Genomic DNA, 23105 nt, shown 5'->3' with positions numbered 1-23105 from the left:
CACAACTTTGACCATTAATATCTTTAATTGTTAATTAGTAAAAATTATAACAAAATTATATTATGAAACAAAATGAAATAATTAAGTCAACCATGGTATGTGAATAATGCAAAAATCAAAGTGATTCATTAAAAAAAACGGAGGGAGTATAACTTTCTTACTTGTATATTTTATTAATGTCGGATACTTACATGTATTGCTTGGGAAGGTTAAACATTAACACATATCTAGACCTGTCAATTTTCGACCCGACTCGTTTTTCAGGGTCTTGAACATAGTTTTTTTGACCAGTAACCTGATTTAACCCAAACCCGTTTGACCCGTAAATTTGTAGGTCAAGCCCATCCCGAATCCGACCCGTGGACTTGATTTTATGAACCACCAGCGTTTGGTGCAGCACCTGCATTATGGTTTTTATTTATTCAATACATTTATTTGAAAATAAATATTAGTTTATTGATTAAGTTTGATTGTTGTTTACCATCGGACATTTATTTATCTCTTTAACTCTTGCTCAAATCCACATCAATCACCTCTACCAATCATCAACGCACACTAATTGCATCTGTATAACTAACCCACATCACTGTCATATCATCGATTGACATTTCTACTGATATTATGTCTAGATATATTGTAGTCCATATATATAATTATGTTGTTCTATTCCGTAAATATTGAGATGTTTAAAAGTTTTATTTTTATGTTTATGATCATTTTTTATTAGTTAGAAATTGATGTACTTTGGTGAATGGGGACGATTTAAATAATGTAGTATGTAATGGCTAAAAACAATATGGTGAAAATATTTGATTAAAAAATTAGAAAGAAAAGGGAAAAAAAAAGCTTTAAAATTTAGAATTTTTTAAAAACACGCTAAAAAAAATATTCCCTCCATTGCTAAAAACTTGCTCCATTTCTCCGTGCGAGGAGTTTTAGAAGAAATTGAAAAAGTTAATAAAAATATGGAGGTAGTTGGGTAGTTGAGAAAATAAAAAATTGTAAAAAGAAAAAAATAGTGGGAGAATAGGAGGAGAGACAGTATTATGTGAGGTTCACTAAGTGTGAGAAATCAATTAAATATTGTAAAAGCTTTCTGAAAATGAAAATGGAGCAGATAGTTAAAAATGGCCAAAAAGGAAAGTGAAGCAAGTACATAAAAATGGAGGGAGTATTAATTAAAAAAATTGTTTTATCCCCGTTGGGTTGATCCGAACCCGTAACTTTGAACATATAGTTACAACCCGAACCCGTAATGACCCGTGACCTGAAGTGGCCGACCCGAACCCGACCCAACCCGAGGGTTACACATATCCCCTTTCCCAACCCCCCTTAAAGTTAAGCATGTATCTAAATGGGCCTTGAACATATAGTTGTATCCCTAGACCAATAGCCAACATACACTACACCATTGTCCAATACTATAATACCCTATATAGGGATGTCAATGGAGCGACGCGGTTGTTGACCTTCCCATCTCCGTCCCCACCTAAAATTTTCATCCTCGTCCCTGCCCCGAGGGGTATTATTTTAAAACCATCCCCGCCCCACCTCCCACTTGGATATCTATCTCCACTTAATCCCCACCTAAGACCCGTCTAATCCTCACCTCCCAATACATAATCCAACATAATTAATATAAATTAAAAAAAAATGTTCTTAATATTACATATTTTTTTAGTTATAATATTAGTGTATTACAAATTATAATATCTACTATTTTATTTTACATTTTTACATAATATATATTTTTTTTATATATAAAACAGTATAAAAGTATAAATTTTTGTTTTTCAAAATATATAGATGGGGATGAAGTGGGTACGAAATGGGGCGGGTGGAAGAGAGGGGTGGGATGGGGAGGGTACAATGTAAAATCCACTCCCGCCCCATCACCCATGACAGGTATGATTTTTATCCCCATTCCCACCCCACCACCCACCAAACCAAGACCCATCCCCGTCCCACAGGCATCCCTATACCTCAATATTTGCATTGGGCTGACCCATATGGTTTTTGACACAAAATGACATTTTTTTTGAAGGATGTCGAATACGGGTCTAGGACAAACCGCACCCGTCATAGGAAAGTGCAAGTCCACTACTTTACCAGACCAAGGAGGTTCCACCTCAAAACCAAATGGTATTGAGGAGAGTAGCCCCTTAACCTGATATAGTGGTGGTAACTCTTAAATTATTTCAATGTGCGATTTCATTACCACTACACTTCCCCTTTAGTCTTTAGTGTGAGACAAGAGAATGCTCACATGAGGGGTGGTCCTGGCTCAACACTACCCCTCACATGTGAACTGTCCATAATTTTGGTCCAATATACTTTAGCCATTAAGGCCCAATCGTGAGATAGTGGGTTTGACTCTGATACCTTGTCAAATACGGGTCTGAGCTGCATAATTTACAAAACCAAGATCCAACAATTCTCTAGAAATTAGAATGTTAGGGTTTAGAATGATAGAATTTTTTTAGAGTTTTAGGGATTAGAGTGTTATTGGCTCTAATACCATGTCAAACTTTTAGGGAATGAATTTTATGTCTCTTATATTAGTTTATGCACAAAGTATACCCTAAGATAAGAGATTAGGCTTTATAAATCGACTCATTAACTAAATACAATACTAAATACAATATTAGGGCTTAAGAAAGGAAAATGGGAGTTGATTTTATTATTTCATATATTTGTTGTTTCCTCAAGTTTGTGGCCCTTTATGAATATATACGGACAGAAGGAGCAACATCGCAACAACACAATCAACCATTATGACTTATAAGCTAAGTTATAACTTTATGAGTAATAATGTGTTGCATTGTAAAAGATGTGGTGAGGAAACATCAGGACAAAGCTGACTAGAAGCATTCACATATTGTCAGCCCTCGCGGTTAACGTGCTTGTTTGGTAGCTAGGCTAAAAAGACACTTCCTTTGATCACATATTGTCCATTCGCTTTGCTTTTTTTTTTTTTCGAGTAAATTGTTGCTTTTGGGCACATATTTTTAGTTAGAGTATTCAACTTATAATGGTTGCATGTAATTTGCAGTACTACGAATATCAGTAGGAACTTCGCTATTGATTTGATAGGCAGTAGGTTTGTTTAAGTGAAGGTAGTGAAAATCGATAGGTATTGGATACATTCCTTGTAATGATTTTAATTTAATTGTATTCATATAATCCGTTCTTACAATTTACATTGGTCCTCCCTCCGTTGTTTTTTTTAATTTTTATTTTTTTTTAAAAATACATTGGTTTGACTAACACATAATTTGTTGAAAGTGAGTAGAACATAGTAAATTAATGTACAACTGAAGTTTGTTGGGAATTAAAATTTATATAAAAAATATATATATTAATGGAGTAATAGTTTTATAAACGGAAGTGGATGTGAGAAAAGATAAATAATAAAAAACTATTAGTAGAGATTATGTGAGGAGAGAGATAATAAAGAACAAAAAAATAGGGAAAATCCCTGTTTCTCGTAGTGAGATACGAAATTTGTTTCTCATGGGGGTATTTTCGTGAATAAATCAACAACTTTTTCATTATTGTGGGCTCCACAGTTAAATAAAGTTGTTGATTTATTTACGAAAATGGCATGTGAGATCACTATGAGAAACTGGGGCATCCTCCCAAAAAATATAAGAGAAGAAACAATTATAAAATAGTAACGTACTTTTAAAAAAATGGCATATTTAGAAATGGGTTGCACATAACAAATAAACGGAGGGAATAATCACACATACATTAGTTAAATCAAGAATTATCGATGTAAAAATCCATATTAATGACAGGATGAGACGATGCGTGAGCAATAGACCAATATGGGTATTCTTGAAAATTCGTGGAATTTTAAGAAAACCCACACTATCTTTTAGTTATTATTAATCATTAGAATTTTTGTCTTTGGGTTTTTGCCTTTCACTTGAAAGAATTTTTCCTATTTTTAGGCTTTAAAAGTTTTAGCCATTAGGATATTTATTTATTTAATCTATTTATGTTAGGATAGATTTAGTAGTTGGTTAAAATATGATTAGTAGATATATTAGGATTAGGATTAGGATTCTTAATATTTTATCTTATTTTTGGATATAATCATTAGTTTTCTATCTTATCTTTGTACGATTTGTCACCCTATAAATATGGGTGTATATCAATTATAGTTTAAGAATGAGAGAGTTTTGTTATGGGAATTAATCCTTTGAACGTTGCTCATTTGATTGTTAATAAAAAAATCACTTGTTGCGACTTGTGATCATCTTCTAGTTGTGAGTAGGAAGAGACCCTCGATGTGAGAATTAGAGTACTATTCTTTTAATTTTCGTGTAATTTCTTTAGTTCTTATTAAAATCCAAAGATCCAATGTTATTATAGCTTTTGAGCCTTGTAAGAGTCTTGAGAGATCAACAACAGAGGAAGAATAATAATGATTATAAGATAAAAGAGAAGCAATGGCGATGTCAGTGAGATGGGTCAAATAGAAGGCTCGCCTCGACAGAATTGTTCTATGTATGGCGGGTGGTGGAAGTAGGATTATGGAGATGAAAATCATACCCAGTTACCCACCATAGGTAGGAAGGTTGAAGGTAGGTGGGTGAGGGTCGTGGATCTTAAGTTGTACATGTCCCAAATATGACCCGCACCACCTTCACCCGCTCCATACTTTTAAAAAAAGTGTAGATAAATATTATTATGCCAAAGCATAAGTTGCCTTTAATTACCCACTTAAAATAAGAAAAATTAATTTAAACAATTTGAGTTTCATCTTTATATTGATTTACAACGAGCTTATCTAACATTCAGGAACAAATTTGGTTCCACGATTTGTTGAAGACTAAGGGCCTGTTCTCATTGACTGAACTCAGCTGAACTGAACTGAACAGAGTTGAACTGAACTGAAATGAAATGAATATTTTATAAGAGAAGGAAATTAGGAGCTGAACTCAACTGAATTGAGCTGAATTGAACTGAATTGAGCTGAACTGAACTGAACTGAACTCAATTTCAACGTAAGAGAACAGGACCTAAGGTTTTATATGTTACCACAGTACAAATTTTTACTGTACACATACAATTAAGTATCATGAGGCAAGTTTGAGCCGGGGCTAACATAGGGATTAGGCAAGTGGTGGATACTCAAGTGGATGGTGGGGCCAGATGATATTAGATTGATATTCGATGGGATACGTACGGGGATGAATTTTGTATTTGCCATGGGGATGGGGATGGGGACGGGGATAGGGATAAAAAAAATTAGGTGGATACGAGGATGAAAAGACCAAATTTCATCCCGCTTCGCCCCTGTTGACATTCACTCTATAAGTGCATAAGGAATGGAAACACCAATGACGAAATTAGAAATTATACATGCCAGGCCAAGATACTTATCTTATTCTCCACATAAATTCAAGACAATAAATACAAATTTCGACACTAAAAAAAATAATAACGAGTTGTTTGCTAAAGAAGTTTTTGAAAAAACAATAAAATTTACCTATACCTTAATTGTTAAAAGTAATGCAGCTTAAGCATATGTAAAATAAAAGTGACAATAAGGAGTAAATTTTACTTCATATTGAAATAACAAAAAGTGAAGCCAAAGTACAAGAGTAATAATTGGATTAAAAAAAGAGTGCAGCAAGATTGGAACCACATACAATATGTATGCTTTATATAAAATCAAGGGGCCCAACTTCTGTCTCCTTGATTCTAGCATTGATAAGTCTTGCCAAAATGGAAGCATTTACAAATTATAACACCTTCCAAATTTTACTAGCCCTCGCTAAAAGCGTGCTTGAAATGTATAGTCTAAACGGTTTATCTTGTACGAAATACTCCGTGCATATATAGCTAATATTAGTAGCTAATATTAGTAGCTTAGATTAGTAGTCCAATTCTAGCTCCTCTCATCAAATTTTTTCAAGTCCATCCATGGCTTTCATCATTTTGTTAACCCTTGCTATAACAATTTTCGTCATACTTATTTTTCGTATCATAACATCCCCCCTAAGCTCAAAGCTTCCCCCGGGTAAAACCGGGTGGCCAATACCCGGAGAAAACTTGAGTTTCATGGTAGATCCGGCTAAATTTATAAGTGATCGAACGAAGAAGTACTCTGCTGACATCTTCCAAACGTCGTTGGCAGGTGCAAAAATGGCCATTTTTTGTGGTGCCTCGGGTAACAAGTTCATTATTTCTAATGAGTCAAAATTCAAGTTGTGGTTACCACGTTCGCTTGTAGATGTTCTTTCAATGACGAACATTGACTCTACTTCTCCACCATGGGTACTATTCGACGAGCAACTACACAAGTTTCTTAGGCTCGAGTCGATGCAACGTTATGTGCCAATTGTGGATACTAAGGTGCGTGAGCATTTAGAGACGCATTGGGCGCCTTTTAACCAAGTAAAAGTACGTTTTACCACCATCAAAGGAGTTCACTATTTCTTTGTTTTGCAATTTGGTTTTGAGCATATATGATAGTGATCAAATTAAAGAATTGTCTACGCCCTACCATACCGTGGTCAAGGGGATCATATCAGCGCCTTTAAATCTCCCAGGAACCACATACAACCGTGCTGTAAAAGCGTCAAAAGTTATAAGAGATAAGCTAGTAGATTTATTAAGGCAAAGAAAAATGGAGCTCTTAGCAAAGAAAGATCATGTGAATGATGATGATCTTGATTTCGTAAGTAGGTTGATTAAGGTTTCGATTGAAGGTGGTGATGTTATAAGCGAGATAGAGTTAGTTGGCAAGATTTTAGCATCCTCTATCCCTCACACACGGCCCACAATCTCCTTCTTCTTCCTCAAATTATCCTTCCGCTGCAACCTATCCATGGCTGAAACTCCAAAACATCCTGCCTTTACGCTCACAAACGTAAAGTCTCTTATACCAATTACCTTGGAATCCAATCATGGATTATACCACTCTTGGGCTGCACTTAAGTGCTGTGTCGAGTACATGATCTCACCTCTCATATCATTCCTCCTACGGACTCAACCGAACTTGCCGCATATGAAGCTTCCAAGAAGGCATACCCTGCTTATTGGAAACGATTAGATGCTGCAGTCCTTAACTGGATTTATGGTTCCATTTCTCCATCTCTTCTCACTGCCATCTTACTCAAAGATGACACTGCCCATGGTGCTTGGACACGCCTCGAGTCCATGTTCCAAGACAACAAAGCGTCACGGGCTTATCATCTCGAACAAGAACTTGATGACCTTGATTTCGAGAACTTCTCCGACATTGACGGCTATTGTAATCACATCAAATCCCTTGCCGATCGTCTTGCGGATGTTGATGCTCCAATACCCGATACCCGTCTCATTCTCAAACTGACAGCCGGTCTTCCAGAAGCTTATGCCGGAACGGTGGATTTTATCCAAAATCAAGAACCTCTTCCCTCTTTCGAAAGTTGCCGTTCCCGCCTTAAGTTAGCCGAGCGCACCATCAAGAACCGTCTTGCCAAGGAAGGTGGGTCCAGTCGCCAGCCGACAGCTCTCATCTCCACCGGAAGTCAGCAGCACACTAAGTCATCAGGGAACTCAACTCGGTCAAACCCCAAAAATAAAAACCAGAAGAAGTCTTCTTCTAAGCCCTCTAACAAAGGGCGCTCTTCAGGCCCAACCCACCAGCAATCCGGCCCAAATAATGGGCAGCCCTGGTTTCAGCAAGGGCCGTATATGTGGCCTCCATGGATGGGCCAGTGGCCCACTCCACCTTGTCCGTTTCCAACACAAAGCTGGGCCCCATGGACTGCTGCATCTTCTACTGGATCAAGGCCGACTGGGCCCGGGATTCTTGGCCCAGCACCTCAAGCGTACAGTGCTCATGAAAATGGTCCAAATCCGACTCCTACTCACATTGAAGCGGCTTTGCAGATGCTTGCCAATCTCAACCGTCCGGATCCAAATTATTATATGGACACTGGCGCCACATCTCACATGACGGCCGATCAAGGTATTCTCTCTACCTATGTCAATTCGAGCATTAAAAATCATAACATTGTTGTTGGTAGTGGTGATTTAGTTCCAATTATTGGTCATGGTAGTACTACTTTACCCTCCCCGTACCCTCCATTTACCTTAAACCATGTTTTGCATGCTCCTAAAATAATAAAGAACTTGATATCCGTCCGTAAATTCACAACTGACAATATGGTTTCTATTACCTTTGACCCTTATGGCTTTTCTGTGACTGATTTACAGACGGGAGCCCACCTAATGAGATGTGACAGTACCGGTGACCTTTATCCCATCTTTCCACATAGTCAAGCCAACTCATCAGTCTCACATACAAATTTTTCTGCAATTTCTTCCGATCTTTGGCATAATCGGTTGGGACACCCCGGTGATGTTGTTCTTAGATCTTTAAGTAATCAAAAATTTATTGAATGTAATAAGGCTTGTACTTCTTTTTGTTCTTCGTGTCCTTTAGGGAAACACGTTAAACTTCCTTTTTATGATTCTATGTCGCACACTGTTTTTCCATTTGATATAATTCATAGTGATCTATGGACTTCCCCCATTGTTAGTTCTTCTGGTCATTGTTATTATCTATTGTTTCTTGATGACTACAGCAAATTTTTATGGACTTATCCTATTACAAAGAAATCTCAAGTTAAACATCTTTTTCAATCTTTTCATAAGATAGTCCACACTCAATTTGAACGTAACATTAAGACTTTCCAATGTGATAATGGCACCGAGTATGTTAATGGTACTCTTCAAAATTTTTTTGAAAATCATGGCATGCTCTATCGTCTTTCTTGTTCCCACACCTCTCCTCAAAATGGAAAAGCCGAACGCCACATAAAATCAATAAATAATATTATTCGGACCCTTCTTGCTCATGCTTCTTTGCCTCATTCTTTTTGGCATCATGCTCTAGCTATGGCTACCTATCTCTTAAACATATTACCAACCAAAGTCTTAGGTTATAAATCTCCTACCCAAGTTTTATACCAACGTGATCCTAGTTATTCGGCTTTACGAGTCTTTGGTTGCTTATGTTTTCCTCTCTTCCCTTCCACTACTATAAACAAATTGCAAGAACGGTCCACCCCTTGTGTCTATCTTGGCCCCGCGCCAAATCATCGTGGTTCGAAGTGCTATGATTTATCAAATGGCAAAATCATCATTTGTAGGCATGTGAAATTATTTATTGAAAACGAATTTCCGTTCTCAAAATATCACAAACCGAAAATTGATGATTATGATTTTTTGGATTACAATCCATTAAATCACTTAGCCCATTTGCGCACCACTCAACTCAACATTTCTCCTTTCACGGCCCAGTCTACTCCTCCTCATGAGCAGCATCACGCTCCTTCACCTGGGCCTCCCACTACTGGGCCTTCCTCACCCCAGCCCACTGTCGCATCTCCATCTGTGGGCTCCCAACAAACAGCCCAACACACTCCAACCATTCGGCCTTCCCTTTTGGACAGCCCACTCCTCACTTTGTGATTTTCAAACCCCCAGCTTGGCAGTAGCTCACCCAACCCCACTGACCACATCAGCCCCGCACTCACGTTTCCGACCAGCCACCAACCCAACCTCATCCTATGACTACTCGTGCAAAAGATGGCATTGTAAAACCTAACCCGAAATATTTTTCCAACCTAAACACGATGACCACTACCACTATATCTCCTATCCCAAAGGACCCGGTAAGTGCTATCCGTGACCCTAATTGGAAAAATTCAATGTTAGAGGAATATAATGCTCTTATTGATAATCATACATGGGATTTGGTTCCTCGGCCCGCTAATGTGAATGTTATTCGTTCTATGTGGATATTTCGTCATAAATGAAATTCTGATGGTTCTTTTGAGCGGTATAAGGCTCGTCTTGTGGCTGATGGCAAGACTCAGCAACAGGGTATTGACTGTGATGAGACTTTCAGTCCGGTTGTCAAACCGGCTACTATTCGTACTGTTCTCAGCATTGCTATTTCTCACTCTTGGCCGATCCATCAGTTGGATGTCAAGAATGCTTTTGTGCATGGTAAGCTCAATGAAACAGTTTATATGTATCAACCCTTGGGTTTCCGTGACAAAAGTCACCCTGATCATGTTTGCTTATTACGGGGATCTCTCTATGGTCTCAAACAGGCTCCTCGAGCCTGGTATCAGCGGTTTGCCGATTTTGTCAACTCTATTGGATTTACTAACAGTAAATCTGATACTTCTCTGTTTATCTTGAGACAGGGCACTGATACTGCTTATATTCTGTTATATGTTGATGATATCATTCTTACAGCATCTTCTGATCGTCTACGGACACAAATTATGGATCTTTTGGGCTCCGAATTTGCGATGAAGGATTTAGGGCCTTTGAGTTTCTTTTTGGGCATTGCTGTAACTCGTAATGCTAATGGTATGTTTTTGTCTCAGAAACAGTATGCTTCTTCTATTATTGAAAAAGCAGGCATGTCAAACTGTAGCCCGTGCCCGACACCAGTTGACACCATATCCAAGCTTAGTGCTTCTCATGATGCTCCGTATGAGGATCCTACTAAGTACAGGAGTCTTGCAGGTGCTCTACAGTATCTGACTTTTACTAGACCTGATATTTCTTATGCAGTTCAGCAGGTCTGTCTCCATATGCATGATCCGCGCAATGCGCACATGGGAGCCTTGAAGTGTATTATACGCTACTTACAGGGTACTTTGTCCTTTGGTTTGCATCTATATAAGTCATCTATTAATAAACTTGTTGCTTATACTGATGCGGATTGGGGCGGATGCCCCGACACCAGGCGATCTACTTCTGGTTATTGTGTATATTTAGGGGATAATTTGATTTCTTGGTTCTCTAAACGGCAACCTACATTGTCTAAGTCTAGTGCTGAGGCTGAGTATCGTGGGGTTGCTAATGTGGTATCTGATTCTTGCTGGATCAGAAATTTGTTGCTAGAGCTTTCTTTTCCTATTCATACATCAACTATTGTGTATTGTGACAATTTGAGTGCCATCTACCTATCTGGAAATCCAGTGCAGCATCAACGCACAAAACACATTGAGATGGACATTCATTTTGTTCGTGAAAAAGTCGCTAAGGGCGAGGTACGAGTATTACATGTTCCTTCTCGTTATCAAATTGCAGATATTTTTACGAAGGGGCTTCCACGAGTTCTGTTTGATGACTTTCGTGCCAGTCTTAGCGTCCGTGAAGCTCCCGCTACGACTACGGGGGAGTGTTAGAATATATGGAAATATATTCTTTGACTTTGTATATATTAGTGTAGTTATTGTATTTATCTTGCCGTGATATTAGCCTTGATCATAGCATGATCTTAGCCTAACTTCTAGCTAATCATACCGAGTATATCTCGCATACCTTGTATATTTATACTCAAGCAATTGAATGACAAAAGCAACGATCAATTCACTTTCACTCTTGTTTGCTGCCTTTCACACTACAAGCACCACCATTTCATTCTTAATGGCTGATCTTGCTGAATTGAATATCCTGACGTGTATGCAAAAGTTTTACAAGGCACGTACTCTGTATTATATATTAATCAGGGGGTGCCCCAATTTTTCATAGTGAGAAACAAAATTTGTTTCTCACATGGTATTTTCGTAAATAAATCAACAATTTTGTTCAACTTTATTCAATTATGGAGCTCTCAATAATGAAAAAATTGTTGATTTATTCACGAAAATGCCTATTGAGAAACAAAATTTGTGCTTATAAATAAATTGCTAGTTAATTAACATGCTATTAACCCTAATGCACTGTTAGTTAACATGCTACGTACATTTAATTATAAATAAATTGTGCTTATACAAAGTTATTGATGAACCGGCCTACAACTATATAACACAGTAAAACTGGATGTTAGAATATCATTGAGCAGTAATCATATTACATTTGTCAATATGTTTTTTTAGGGGTCAATTATTGATATATACATACAATTTGATTTGATATAGTCATTACTTGGAATATAGAGTAGTAGTTATCAAATTTGATGTTCTCCGTAAACTAGAATCACTGAATTACTTTAAAAGTCAAACGTATTGTCAAATTTAGTTGTTCTTACTTCTTACACAAATTTTATAAATGTTAGAACAATTGGAGATTGCACAATCGAAAGAAAAAGGGGAGCTACTAAATTGGAAGGATATTCAGAAAATGAAGTACTCGTGGAATGTGGTTTGCGAAACAATGCGACTAAGACCACCTGCCCTCGGAGGTTTTAGGGAGGCTTCCACAGACATCCCTTACGGGGGCTACACAGTTCCAAAGGGGTGGAAGGTATGCATGATAATCAAATATTTATCACATTACTACATAAATTGTTATCATTTCCTAATACACCTCCGGTTCGTATTATATGCAACTTTAGAATTTTTTATATCTCACAAATAATACATTAAAGTTGTATATAATATGAACTGGAGGTAGTAACATATTACACTATGTAGAAAACTCTAATAAGCATATATACTACCTCCCTATTCTTATTATTAACAATAAAAAGGAATTTTCAATATCTCACAAATAATATCACTTGTTGCACATAATAAGAAATAGAGATCTATTAGAGCACGCACTAATCTCTCATGAGTGAAATTAAAACATTTGGAAAAAATCATGGAATTCACTTATGAGAGTATTCTCTTCATGAGGAGTGGATAATGTAAACCTATCAAACGGTGAGCATTTCAAACAAGTGAGCCTTATGAATAAGGGAATATACCATGCAAAAGTGGTGAGCTCTTTGGCTAAGATAAACGAACTTAACAAACACTATATGTTCTCAGTTTTATGATATTTTTTCCCATTCCTAATTAAATTAGATGACACGTTTTGACATTTACTACCATTTGTAAACTTTGCTTTAACTACATGTCTTCATTGATGATTATAAATAAAAAAAAAATATATTGACTTTTCGCATTGACAAACATGATACAGATTTGGAACATTTGAAGTATTTTTTTTTTTTTTTTATGGAACATTTGAAGTATAGTATATCATTAATTTATACTTTTTCTTATGAGTTTGACGAGAAAAGAGAATACTCATGAATAATGACAATCTTTTAGCTAATTACACGTACAGATATTATTAATCAATCTTTTGATTTGATCTTGTTTTAAATCTAGGTTCATTGGTCTGTTCATTCAACACACATGGATCCTGTACACTTTCGAGAACCAGAGAAGTTGGACCCATCACGGTTTGAAGCAAATCAAGCTCGTGGTACCTTTTGGATCAGGACCTCATACATGTTGTGGAAGAGAGTATGCACGAATTAAGGTCCTCGTTTTCCTGCATAACGTAGTAATTCGATTTAGACTCTCAAAAGCCGACCCAAATGAAAGGGTAATCTATACACCAGATCCAGTCTCCGTTGATGGCCTAAGTATCAACCTTCATTCTAATAAGGAATAAAAAAAAAAAAACAATAGTTAACAATGCCAATCTTTTAATTCGATTGTTGTAATAGTTATCTCAATTACTCTTTCCTATGATTCTATTGGTAATCATTTTTAGCTTTCATACTAATTCTTTATTGGCTTATTTCTATTTATTTTTTAATGTCAAATTTAATTATAAATCATTAATTAACGTTTAATATTCAACAGGAGTATAATCCAATTGAGAGAAGAGAAGTTTATTCCAAAATTAACTTTTATATGTAGCTGACTACACGGCACACGGTGTATCCAATCACCATAGGGTTACTTGGTTAGTGTTATGGGAGTTATTCTGTTATGGTTATAGAAATTAGAAATTACATAATTAGTAATATAGGGTTTACTTTGTGATTATTATACAAAGGGGTTACTTTGTTATAATCGTTTTTGCGGGGGATTGAACATGCGTTCCTCCCTACCAATTACAGTTCTAATCACCGCTACACCAAAAACCAATTGGTACTTTATCAGTTTTTTTTTTTTTTTTTTTTTTTTTTTTTTTTTTTTAGGTATCCCACTTTATAAAGAAGTGGTTGTTTTCTAAGTGTCTCATTGAAACCACACTCACATTATGTATTATTTCAATTCTCTCTTGACCCCAATATAATATTTCTTCCATTCATATTTATCTCTTACTTTTCAAATTTTTTATTCTTAACCATACTCCACTCATATACGAAGTATTACTTTACATTATTGTCTAAATTAAAACTCCGCGTACACCAAGACCGTGTATTAAAAACGGAGAGAGCATTAATTGTAGCTCTTGTATTAACTTTAATGACCAATCCTCTACTTTTCCCCCTCCATGTATGGCAAACCAAACCTATCCTATCAATTTTTGCACCCGCTCCATGTATGGCTCACCAATTACTTCTAATAAATGATGATAATGAATCAGCTAATGGGATTAATCACAATCAATAATAGCTGCTAACAAATTAAATGCATCAGCTAGTTTTTTCCCCTCCATGTATGGCAAACCAAATCTATCCTATCAACTATTATGACTAACAAATGAAGCAGCTAACCGTAGCTGCTAATTTTCAAACAGGGCCATATGTAAGTGAAGATATAGAGACAAAAAGTGGATGAGGGGTGGGAACTTGAGGCACAACTTTAAATAAAGGGTAATGATATATGTAGCCGTTAAGGCTATATATATGCATTAAATATCCTTTCTAAAATGGAATTAAGTTGGAAATTCATGACAAAATCACACTCAGATCGGTGTAATTAATGTTAATTCTTCTTCAATAGTTCCTATTTTAACTTCTTATACATAGCCTTGAGAGCTATGTTTATCATTTTCTTTAAATAAGGATAATGATATTATGTAGCCCTTAGGCCTATATATAAGCATTAAATATCCTTCTTAAAATGGAATTAAACTGAAAATTCATGACAAAACCACATGCAGATCGGTGTAATTAATGCTAATTCTTCTTCAACATTTCCTTTTTTAACTTAGCCCTGAGGGCTATGTTTATCATTTTCCTTAAATAAGGATAACGATATATGTAGCCCTTAGGATTATATATAAGCATTAAATAAATATCTCACAAATTGTCCTTGATTTTTCATAGTTGCTTAAACCATTTTAAATACTTTTTTTGAAAGCAAAAAATAAAGGAGGGGTATTTTAGGCGTTCCATAATTTGAACACCTACTTTTGAGTCTCCATACCACCCTTTCAACCCACTTATAAATAGAGATAGAAGTAGATCACATGCTTGTATTCATTTTCCTCAACTTTTATATAAAAATACAACTATTCATTGATGCAATGGCTTTCATCATTTTGTTTAGCTTTGCTTTAACAATCTTCTTCATACTAGCTTTCCGTAAGATAAATCCCCGTCTTAGCTCAAGGCTTCCTCCGGGCAAAACCGGATGGCCAATACTCGGAGAAACCTTGAGTTACATCCCAAATCCGGCTAAATTTATAAGTGATCGAATGAAGATGCACTCCCGTGACATTTTTCAAACGTCGTTGGCAGGGGAGAAAATGGCCATTTTTTGTGGTGCCTCGGGTAACAAGTTCATTCATTCAAATGATTCAAAATTTAAGATGTGGTTACCTCGTACGGTTATAGATATCCTAGCTTTAACAAATATTGACTCTAATTCCCCACCATGGAAGCTATTCGAGGAGCAATTACACAAGTTTCTTAGGCTCGAGTCTATGAAACACTACGTGCCAATTATGGATACTAAGGTTCGCGAGCATTTAGAGAGGCATTGGATACCTTTTAACGAAGTAAAAGTTTTACCACTATCAAAAGAGTTTACTATTTCATTGTTTTGCCATTTGGTTTTGAACATCTATGATAGTGGTCAAGTGAAAGAATTGGCTACGCCCTACTATAACTTGGTCAAGGGGCTAATGTCAGTGCCTATAAATCTTCCCGGAACCACATACAACCATGCTATAAACGCGTCAAAAGTTTTAAGAGATAAACTAGTAGATTTAGTTAGGCAAAGAAAAATGGAGCTCTTAACAAAGAGAGATCAAGTGAATGTTGATGGTCTTGACTTCTTGGGCGGGTTGCTTAAGGCATCAATTGAAGGTGGCGACATTATAAGTGAGATGGAATTAGTAGGCAAGATTATAGCACTCTTGTTTGCTGCTTTCCATACAACAAGCACCACCATTACATTCTTGATGGCTTATCTTGCTGAATATCCTGACGTGTATGCAAAAGTTTTACAAGGTACTCTTTACCAATCCTTGTCAATAGATAATAAAAGTTGATACTCCGTACATATTAAAGTACAGTTATTAAAGTACAGTTACCAAAAACTATAATTGAACAGGACATATAGTTGATAGAGTATATAACATATTCTCGTGCCTTAACCATCAGTATATGACATAGTCCTAGGCCTCAACCATTAGCTTAAACTTTTGGTTGAGATGGTCCACTAACATGGTATCAAAGTCAACGTGGCATAGAGGTCACGTGTTCGAATCTCATCCACCCCTCCTTTAAAGTGGATTTAATTCACACCAGGTATGGGAGGGCCTGAGTTGCATCCACATTTCAAAGCCTAAAGGGCCTTTTATGTGAGGGAGAGTGATAGAGTACGTAACATGATCCCAGGCCTCAACCATCAGCTTAAGCTTTTGGTTGAGTTGGTTCACTAACATGGTATCAGAGACAACGTAGTATATAGGTCACGGGTTCGAATCTCTATTACTGTATATAACATAATCTTGACCTCAAATATTAGCTTAAACTTTTGGTTGAGATGGCCCACTAACAACAACTACAAAATCAAACTTTTAGATTGAGTAATGAATAATAAATTTTTAGTATAAATCACCGATTTATAATTAATAATTTGATATAGAATAGATAAACTGCAAAGTCATTTAAGTTTATTTTGTCGTCAAAATTGCACCAGCCTAGTTGTCGTTTTCATGCATCTATAATTGATCTTATGCATGTAACCCTCTTAGGCATAATTAAAGTATTTTAATTATCTCCTTATTGATTTGGTACATGATCGTTAGAACAATTGGAGATTGCACAATCAAAAGAAAAAGGGGAGCTACTGAATTGGAAAGATATCCAGAGAATGAAGTACTCATGGAATGTGGTTTGTGAAACAATGCGACTTAAACCACCTGCCCTTGGAGGTTTTAGGGAGCTAGCTACAGACATCCAATACAGTGGCTACACAATTCCAAAAGGGTGGAAGGTAAGAAAATCGATGACTTTTCTTTCTTTCTTTTTTATTTTTTTTTAATTTTTTATTATTTTATTTTTTTTAACTACAAAAATCGATGACTTTTCTATTCAGCGCATTAACCTATTATTATGTACTCACTCTGTTCTTTATTGTTTGCTTGATTATTTATAAAGTGTAATAGAAAGTGTTACCCTAAGCGATTATGTCATTACTAAGAGAAGAGTGAAATCAAATACTCCCCTCTTATAATGCCACTCCACTTGTCACGTCTTTAAACATAGAAAAGAGAATTTCTCATAACCAATCATGATTCACCAAAATCTTTAAATCAAATTCAACATGGAAAACTTGCCAAGAATAACACCACCTTTCACTGGTCTTTCATAAATAGAATGACCTTTCATTATTTTTTTTTTAAAAAAACCGACCTTTGATACACATTTGCCAAAATAGAAACTAACCGATTGGTAACCTGTTAAATAGGGTACTAGTGACACGTGTCAAAATCTCATTGGTCAATTTTTTTAACAAGTTTTTTTTTTTAAAAAAATAAACAGCTTTAAAATAAAAAAAAATACTTTAATTTTTTTTAAAAAAATAACTCCCATTGGTCAATTTTTTTTAACAAGTTTTTTTTTTAAAAAAATAAACAACTGTAAAATTAAATAAAATACTTTAATTTTTTTTTTTTTTAAAATAACTCCCTCCCCCTGCGGCAGCCACCCCTACCGCCGGGTCCTCCATATAAACGCTGGCGGCCAGAGCTTCCTATCATGGCGCCGGCGACACAACTCTTGACCTAGACCGACAAACCCTGACTGGCTAGCTTCTTCTACTGAACCACCTTCCTCCCGCATTAATACCCTGCTCCGCTGGCGCCCAAACCATCTCCACTGCGCCGGCGAACCCATTTTTTCCCTCCGACGGTTGTCTCCACCCCCTTCCCCCCTTGAACCATCACCCAACATTCTAAAAAGTAAAAACCCAAAATGGAGTGGTGGTATTAGGGTTTAAAATTCCATCAAACCCTAAAACTCCGCTTTCAATCGAGTGTTGGAGATCAGATTTGTTTCTTGCGCCGGCGGGGGTCTGGGTCAAGATAGGTGCCGTCAGCGCCGGGTAGGGGGCTATGGTTGTCGGCAGTTATGGGGAGGGTCCAGTGGAGCAGCATTGGGGAGAGGTTATTTTTTCTAATTTTAGTTTTTTCTTAGGTTTTTATTTTTTAAAAAGTTTTTTAAATTTAATTTTTTTTTAAAATCATTATATTAAAGAAAAAAATGTTAATATAAAATTAAATTATTTTAACCAATCACACATGTGACACGTGTCAAATGTAACCTGTAAAACAGGTAACAGGTTTTTTGTTCTATTTTTGGCAAATGGGCATTAATGGTCGTTGTATTTTAAAATAAGCGAAAGGTCGTTCTATTCTTGGAAGATTGGTAAAAGGTAGTGTTATTCTTGGTAAATTTTCCAGTTTAAAGTTGAATAAAATTTCAATCTTCATTGAGTCAATTTATTTAAATTACTAAATACATATATAATCTATTGAATTTTACTACTTTTAAAAAAACCGTTTTTGATTTTCACTATATTTTAAATATCTTAAATAATCTATTTTATATATTTATCTCCTTAAAAAATGAAAAAATTTGGAAGCGGCCCAAAAAAAAATTAAAAAAATAAAAATGATAAGTGGTAGTAGGTTTTTTTTTTTAAATAATTATTATTATGTATCTCGTGATTTAGCTTAGGCTTATATTAATAGATAGAGTTTTTAAAAATTAAAAAAATTAAAAAATAAAATTAAAAAAAAATGGAAATTTGAGTAAGTTTTTCTTTTACTTTCCATGATAGGTCGATAGCAAACATTATACAATAGTTGGCATATATCGGTGTATAATGAGAGTGATGGATAGCTTAAGTGGTTAAATCTTATCTCCCTGTTTCAGGAGATCTTGAGATCAATTCTCATCCCCGCCCTTGTGGCTCTCTAAACACCATAAAAAAATAAAATATATCGGTGTATAAAAGTTACTCTTGGTTACAATAATCAGTGTACATCCAATAATATTAGAGTAACTTTTAGACAATGTGTGGAAACTTTTTCTCTTTTTTGAGCAAGTATATACCGATAGTCCTGATACATTTTAACGCTACCTCCGTTACATATTATTTGTAACGATTAGACATTTTTCCTCTCTAGTTTATGTCAAATCGTTGTAAATAGTATGTAATGGAAGTAGTATAAATAGTCAACAACATAAATTTTATAAGGGTGATATAATTATTTTTAATAACAAATATTTGTTTTTCAATTATTCTATGTGTTTCTTTACCAATATTGTACATAACTTTTATTTGTATTGGATAAATTTTATACATATTGGGGTAAATAACTTTTATTCATTTTAGGGGTAACTTTTGATCATTTTAGAGCAACTTTACAACGGATGTACTAGTTTTTTTTTTTTTTTTTTTTTTTTTTTGAGGAAAATATTCATCCATACTTTGTTCGGACAATTATGCCCTCTAATATATTTATTTACTTATTTGCCCTTATTCACTACCTTTTAAAAAGTTTTAAATACTCATATGAATAGTGTTTAGACAATTATACCCTTAAATATTTATTTACTTATTTGTCCGCATTCCCTATCTTTTAAGAGGATTGAGATAACTCTTTTGAATAGTATTTAGACAATTATTTCCTCTAAAATGTTTATTTATTTGCTCTCATTAAAAGTTATTTGTTTTTTTTTAATATTAATAATAGTGTGTGTGGACATTTATATCTCTAAAAAGATTTGTTTACATATTCCACCATTAATGCTGCTACCTGCTAAAGTTATGATATAATAAGGGCACACTAAAAGAGTTCCAAACATGGCTAGTTAGAGCCGTTCTCTTCAGCTTAATTTCAGTACAGTTCAGCTCCAATCAGTTCAGTTCAGTTCAATACAGCTCCAACCAGTTCAGTTCAGTTTAACTCCTAATTTCCTTCTCCCATAAATTATTCATTTCAGCTCTATTCAATTCAATTCAGCTTTATTTATTTCAGTTCAGTAAATTAGAATAGGCCCTTAGTTTATTTAAGTGTGTGGTACCATTATAGTGTAATTACTGAGCAACAGTCATTATACACCTGTATGTATTCAATCAGCCATTTATTATTTTTTTTTCTAAGATTAACACTGCGAATTTCTCTACATAGCTTTAAATTCCATTATTTAAGAGTACACCTCATTTTGTTCCCCTGACCCCTTAGCTTAAAGATCAAAGTGTATCGTTAGTTGATCGTTGTGAATGCACTCTAGTCTCATCCTTTAATAGTCAGCATTGTTGGTGTGTGTATTCTTTGTATTTTGTGGAGCTCATATTACATTATGTGCCCACTCATGACTCATCTAATTGATTTACATGATTTGACTAACTACAACTACATAAAGCTAGACATAGCACGGTCCATACCAGCCCAACTGTCACGTCAACGTGTTTGATTCATGGTGTAGAACTCATGGTGTTGACGTCTAGTATAATTATTTAATAATTATTTGGAAATTTTGATAATTACCACCTTCTATTGTGTCCATTTTAGCAATTACCACCTTGTATTTTTTTTTTTTTTTTTTGAAAATTACCACCTTCTATTTTCAAAAACATCAAAAGTTACCACCTTCTCCACCACATGACGTCATCTTGCCTATTTCCCTTCTATTTCCCCTTCCTCACTTCGATTCTCATCTCCCTTGTCTCTCTTCACCATTAATGGCAATCAATTCTTCCTCACCCACCTAATACAACTTGAAAATTTACTCCTTATTGTCACATCCTTTCTCGTCCTCATAATTCTTGGTCAAAATAGTTGCTAAATTGCCCAAAATTGTACCTTGTTCTAAGCGCAGTATCATAGTACAATTGGGTTGGAAACGTCATTGTTGAAGGGGGGGGGGGAAGCTAGGATTCTCAATTAGTTCACCAATTGAACACCCTCACCCCTAATTTGATTGCAAAACCCTAATTTCAACCAGGTAATAATTCACAATTTGTTGTCAATTAGTTCACCAATTGAACACCCTCACCCCTAATTTGATTCGCAAAACCCTAATTTCAATCCTAATTTGTTGTTAATTTAATTCCCAAAATTAAAATCATAAACCCTAAAACGCATTGAAAACCCCTAAATTTAAGAAATTAAGATGAACAACATACCTTTCTTTTGGGAATCATTGTCATGTTGTAGTAACCACCAATAATTGTTCGTCAATTTGGATTTAGAGGAGTAAATTAAAGGGTTCTGATTTTTTTAGGGGAAAAAAGTAAGAGGAGATATGAGAATCGAAGAAATGGGAGGGAAAGGTAAAGGCATGACGTCATGTGGTGGAGAAGGTGGTAACTTTTGATGTTTTTGAAAATAGAAGATGGTAATTTTCAAAAAAAAAAAATACAAGGTGGTAATTGCTAAAATGGACATAATAGAAAGTGGTAATTGTCAAAATTTCCTAATTATTTATTCATTCTTTGGATTTGCTATGATTTGAAAAATAAATGTAGGTTCACTGGTCTGCTTATTCAACGAACATGGATCCAATACATTTTCCAGAACCAGAAAGATTTAATCCATCACGATTTGACGAGAATCATGCTCGTGGCGTTTATGTACCTTTTGGATCAGGTCCTCGTATGTGTTGTGGAAATCAATATGCTCGAATGAAGATCCTTGTTTTTCTGCATAATGTAGTAACTCGATTTCGACTATCAAAAGTTAACCCTAATGAAAGGATACTCTATACACCAGATCCAGTCTTCTTTGATGGCCTCCACATCCGCCTTGATTGTCACAAGGAATAAAAAGAGGCCGACTGATAAGTTATTTCACAGTATCTTTTGATTGTTATGTTGTAATACAATTATGTCAATTATTATTATTTATTCTCATATTTCTTAGGCCCTGTTTACTTCACCTTAAAAGGATAATATTAAGTAAAAATAATTTCAGTTCGGATAAAAAATCAGTTTTAATCATTAAAAATAATTTAAGTTCAGTAAAAATAATTTCAGTTCAGCAAAACTAATTTAAGCTCATTTAAATGGATGCTTTTTTCACAGGATTTTTTCGTGTAAATTATTTTTTCCATATATTGTTAAATATTGTCGTACAAGATTTTTTTTATACTTCACATATATTTTTTTTATGCATAACTTTTGTCTACACTCTTATCACATGCATATTGTATAGATATAAAATACATTTTTGAATATATATATATATATATATATATATATATATATATATTTAATCAACCACCCACTATCACCACCAAGACCAGCCAACACCACCTCCGCCTTCACCAACACCGACGCTGCCTTCACCAACACCGACGCCGCCTTCACCATCGATTCTACTACCCCCACGAAACCACCACCACTACCAACCCCACAAAACCACCACCACTACCAACCCCACGAAACCACCACCACGAAACCACCACCACTACCAACCCCACGAAAGTACGAAACCCACCAGCACCACCTCGACGAAATCCCACCCCACGAAAAACAAAACCCACAAAATCCAGGAAAACCCATGAAGATGAACCTCCACTTCACCATCACCGCTGCCAACCCCACGAAACCACCATGCTCATGAAAATGCCGATAAAATTCCACTGCGAAAACCCGACGAAATCTGACAAAAACCACCCTAAAATCCCTGAAATCCTACAAAATTCTTGAAGTTGAAGAGAGAGAAAGCATATCTATAAAAATTCAAGGGTTAATGAGATTGAAAGAGGAGAGAGAAAATATGGGGAAAGATGAAGATGAAGATGAAGATGGGTTTCTTGAATTAAGACTTGAAGAGGAAGAGTTGATGAATTAGATTGGGTTGGTTGGGGTGAAAATTGGGTGAGAATTAGTGATTAATTAAATTTGATTATAGGTAGTAAGTTGTGTTTTAAT

The 23105-nt window shown here is 35.4% G+C and overlaps 1 pseudogene across 1 annotated transcript; it reads left to right on the top strand.

The window, feature by feature from the left end:
* Positions 1–15234: 15234 nt before the first annotated feature.
* Positions 15235–21995, top strand: LOC145610850 (beta-amyrin 6-beta-monooxygenase pseudogene; annotated as a pseudogene). Its single transcript, XR_014106310.1, has 3 exons — positions 15235–16162; positions 16966–17153; positions 21699–21995. The product of XR_014106310.1 is annotated as a beta-amyrin 6-beta-monooxygenase pseudogene (transcript).
* Positions 21996–23105: the final 1110 nt, after the last annotated feature.

Source organism: Chenopodium album, chromosome 24, assembly GCF_948465745.1.
Source record: "Chenopodium album chromosome 24, dcCheAlbu1.1, whole genome shotgun sequence".
Classification (NCBI taxonomy): domain Eukaryota; kingdom Viridiplantae; phylum Streptophyta; class Magnoliopsida; order Caryophyllales; family Amaranthaceae; genus Chenopodium; species Chenopodium album.
This window is presented reverse-complemented; position numbering and strand designations above follow the sequence as displayed.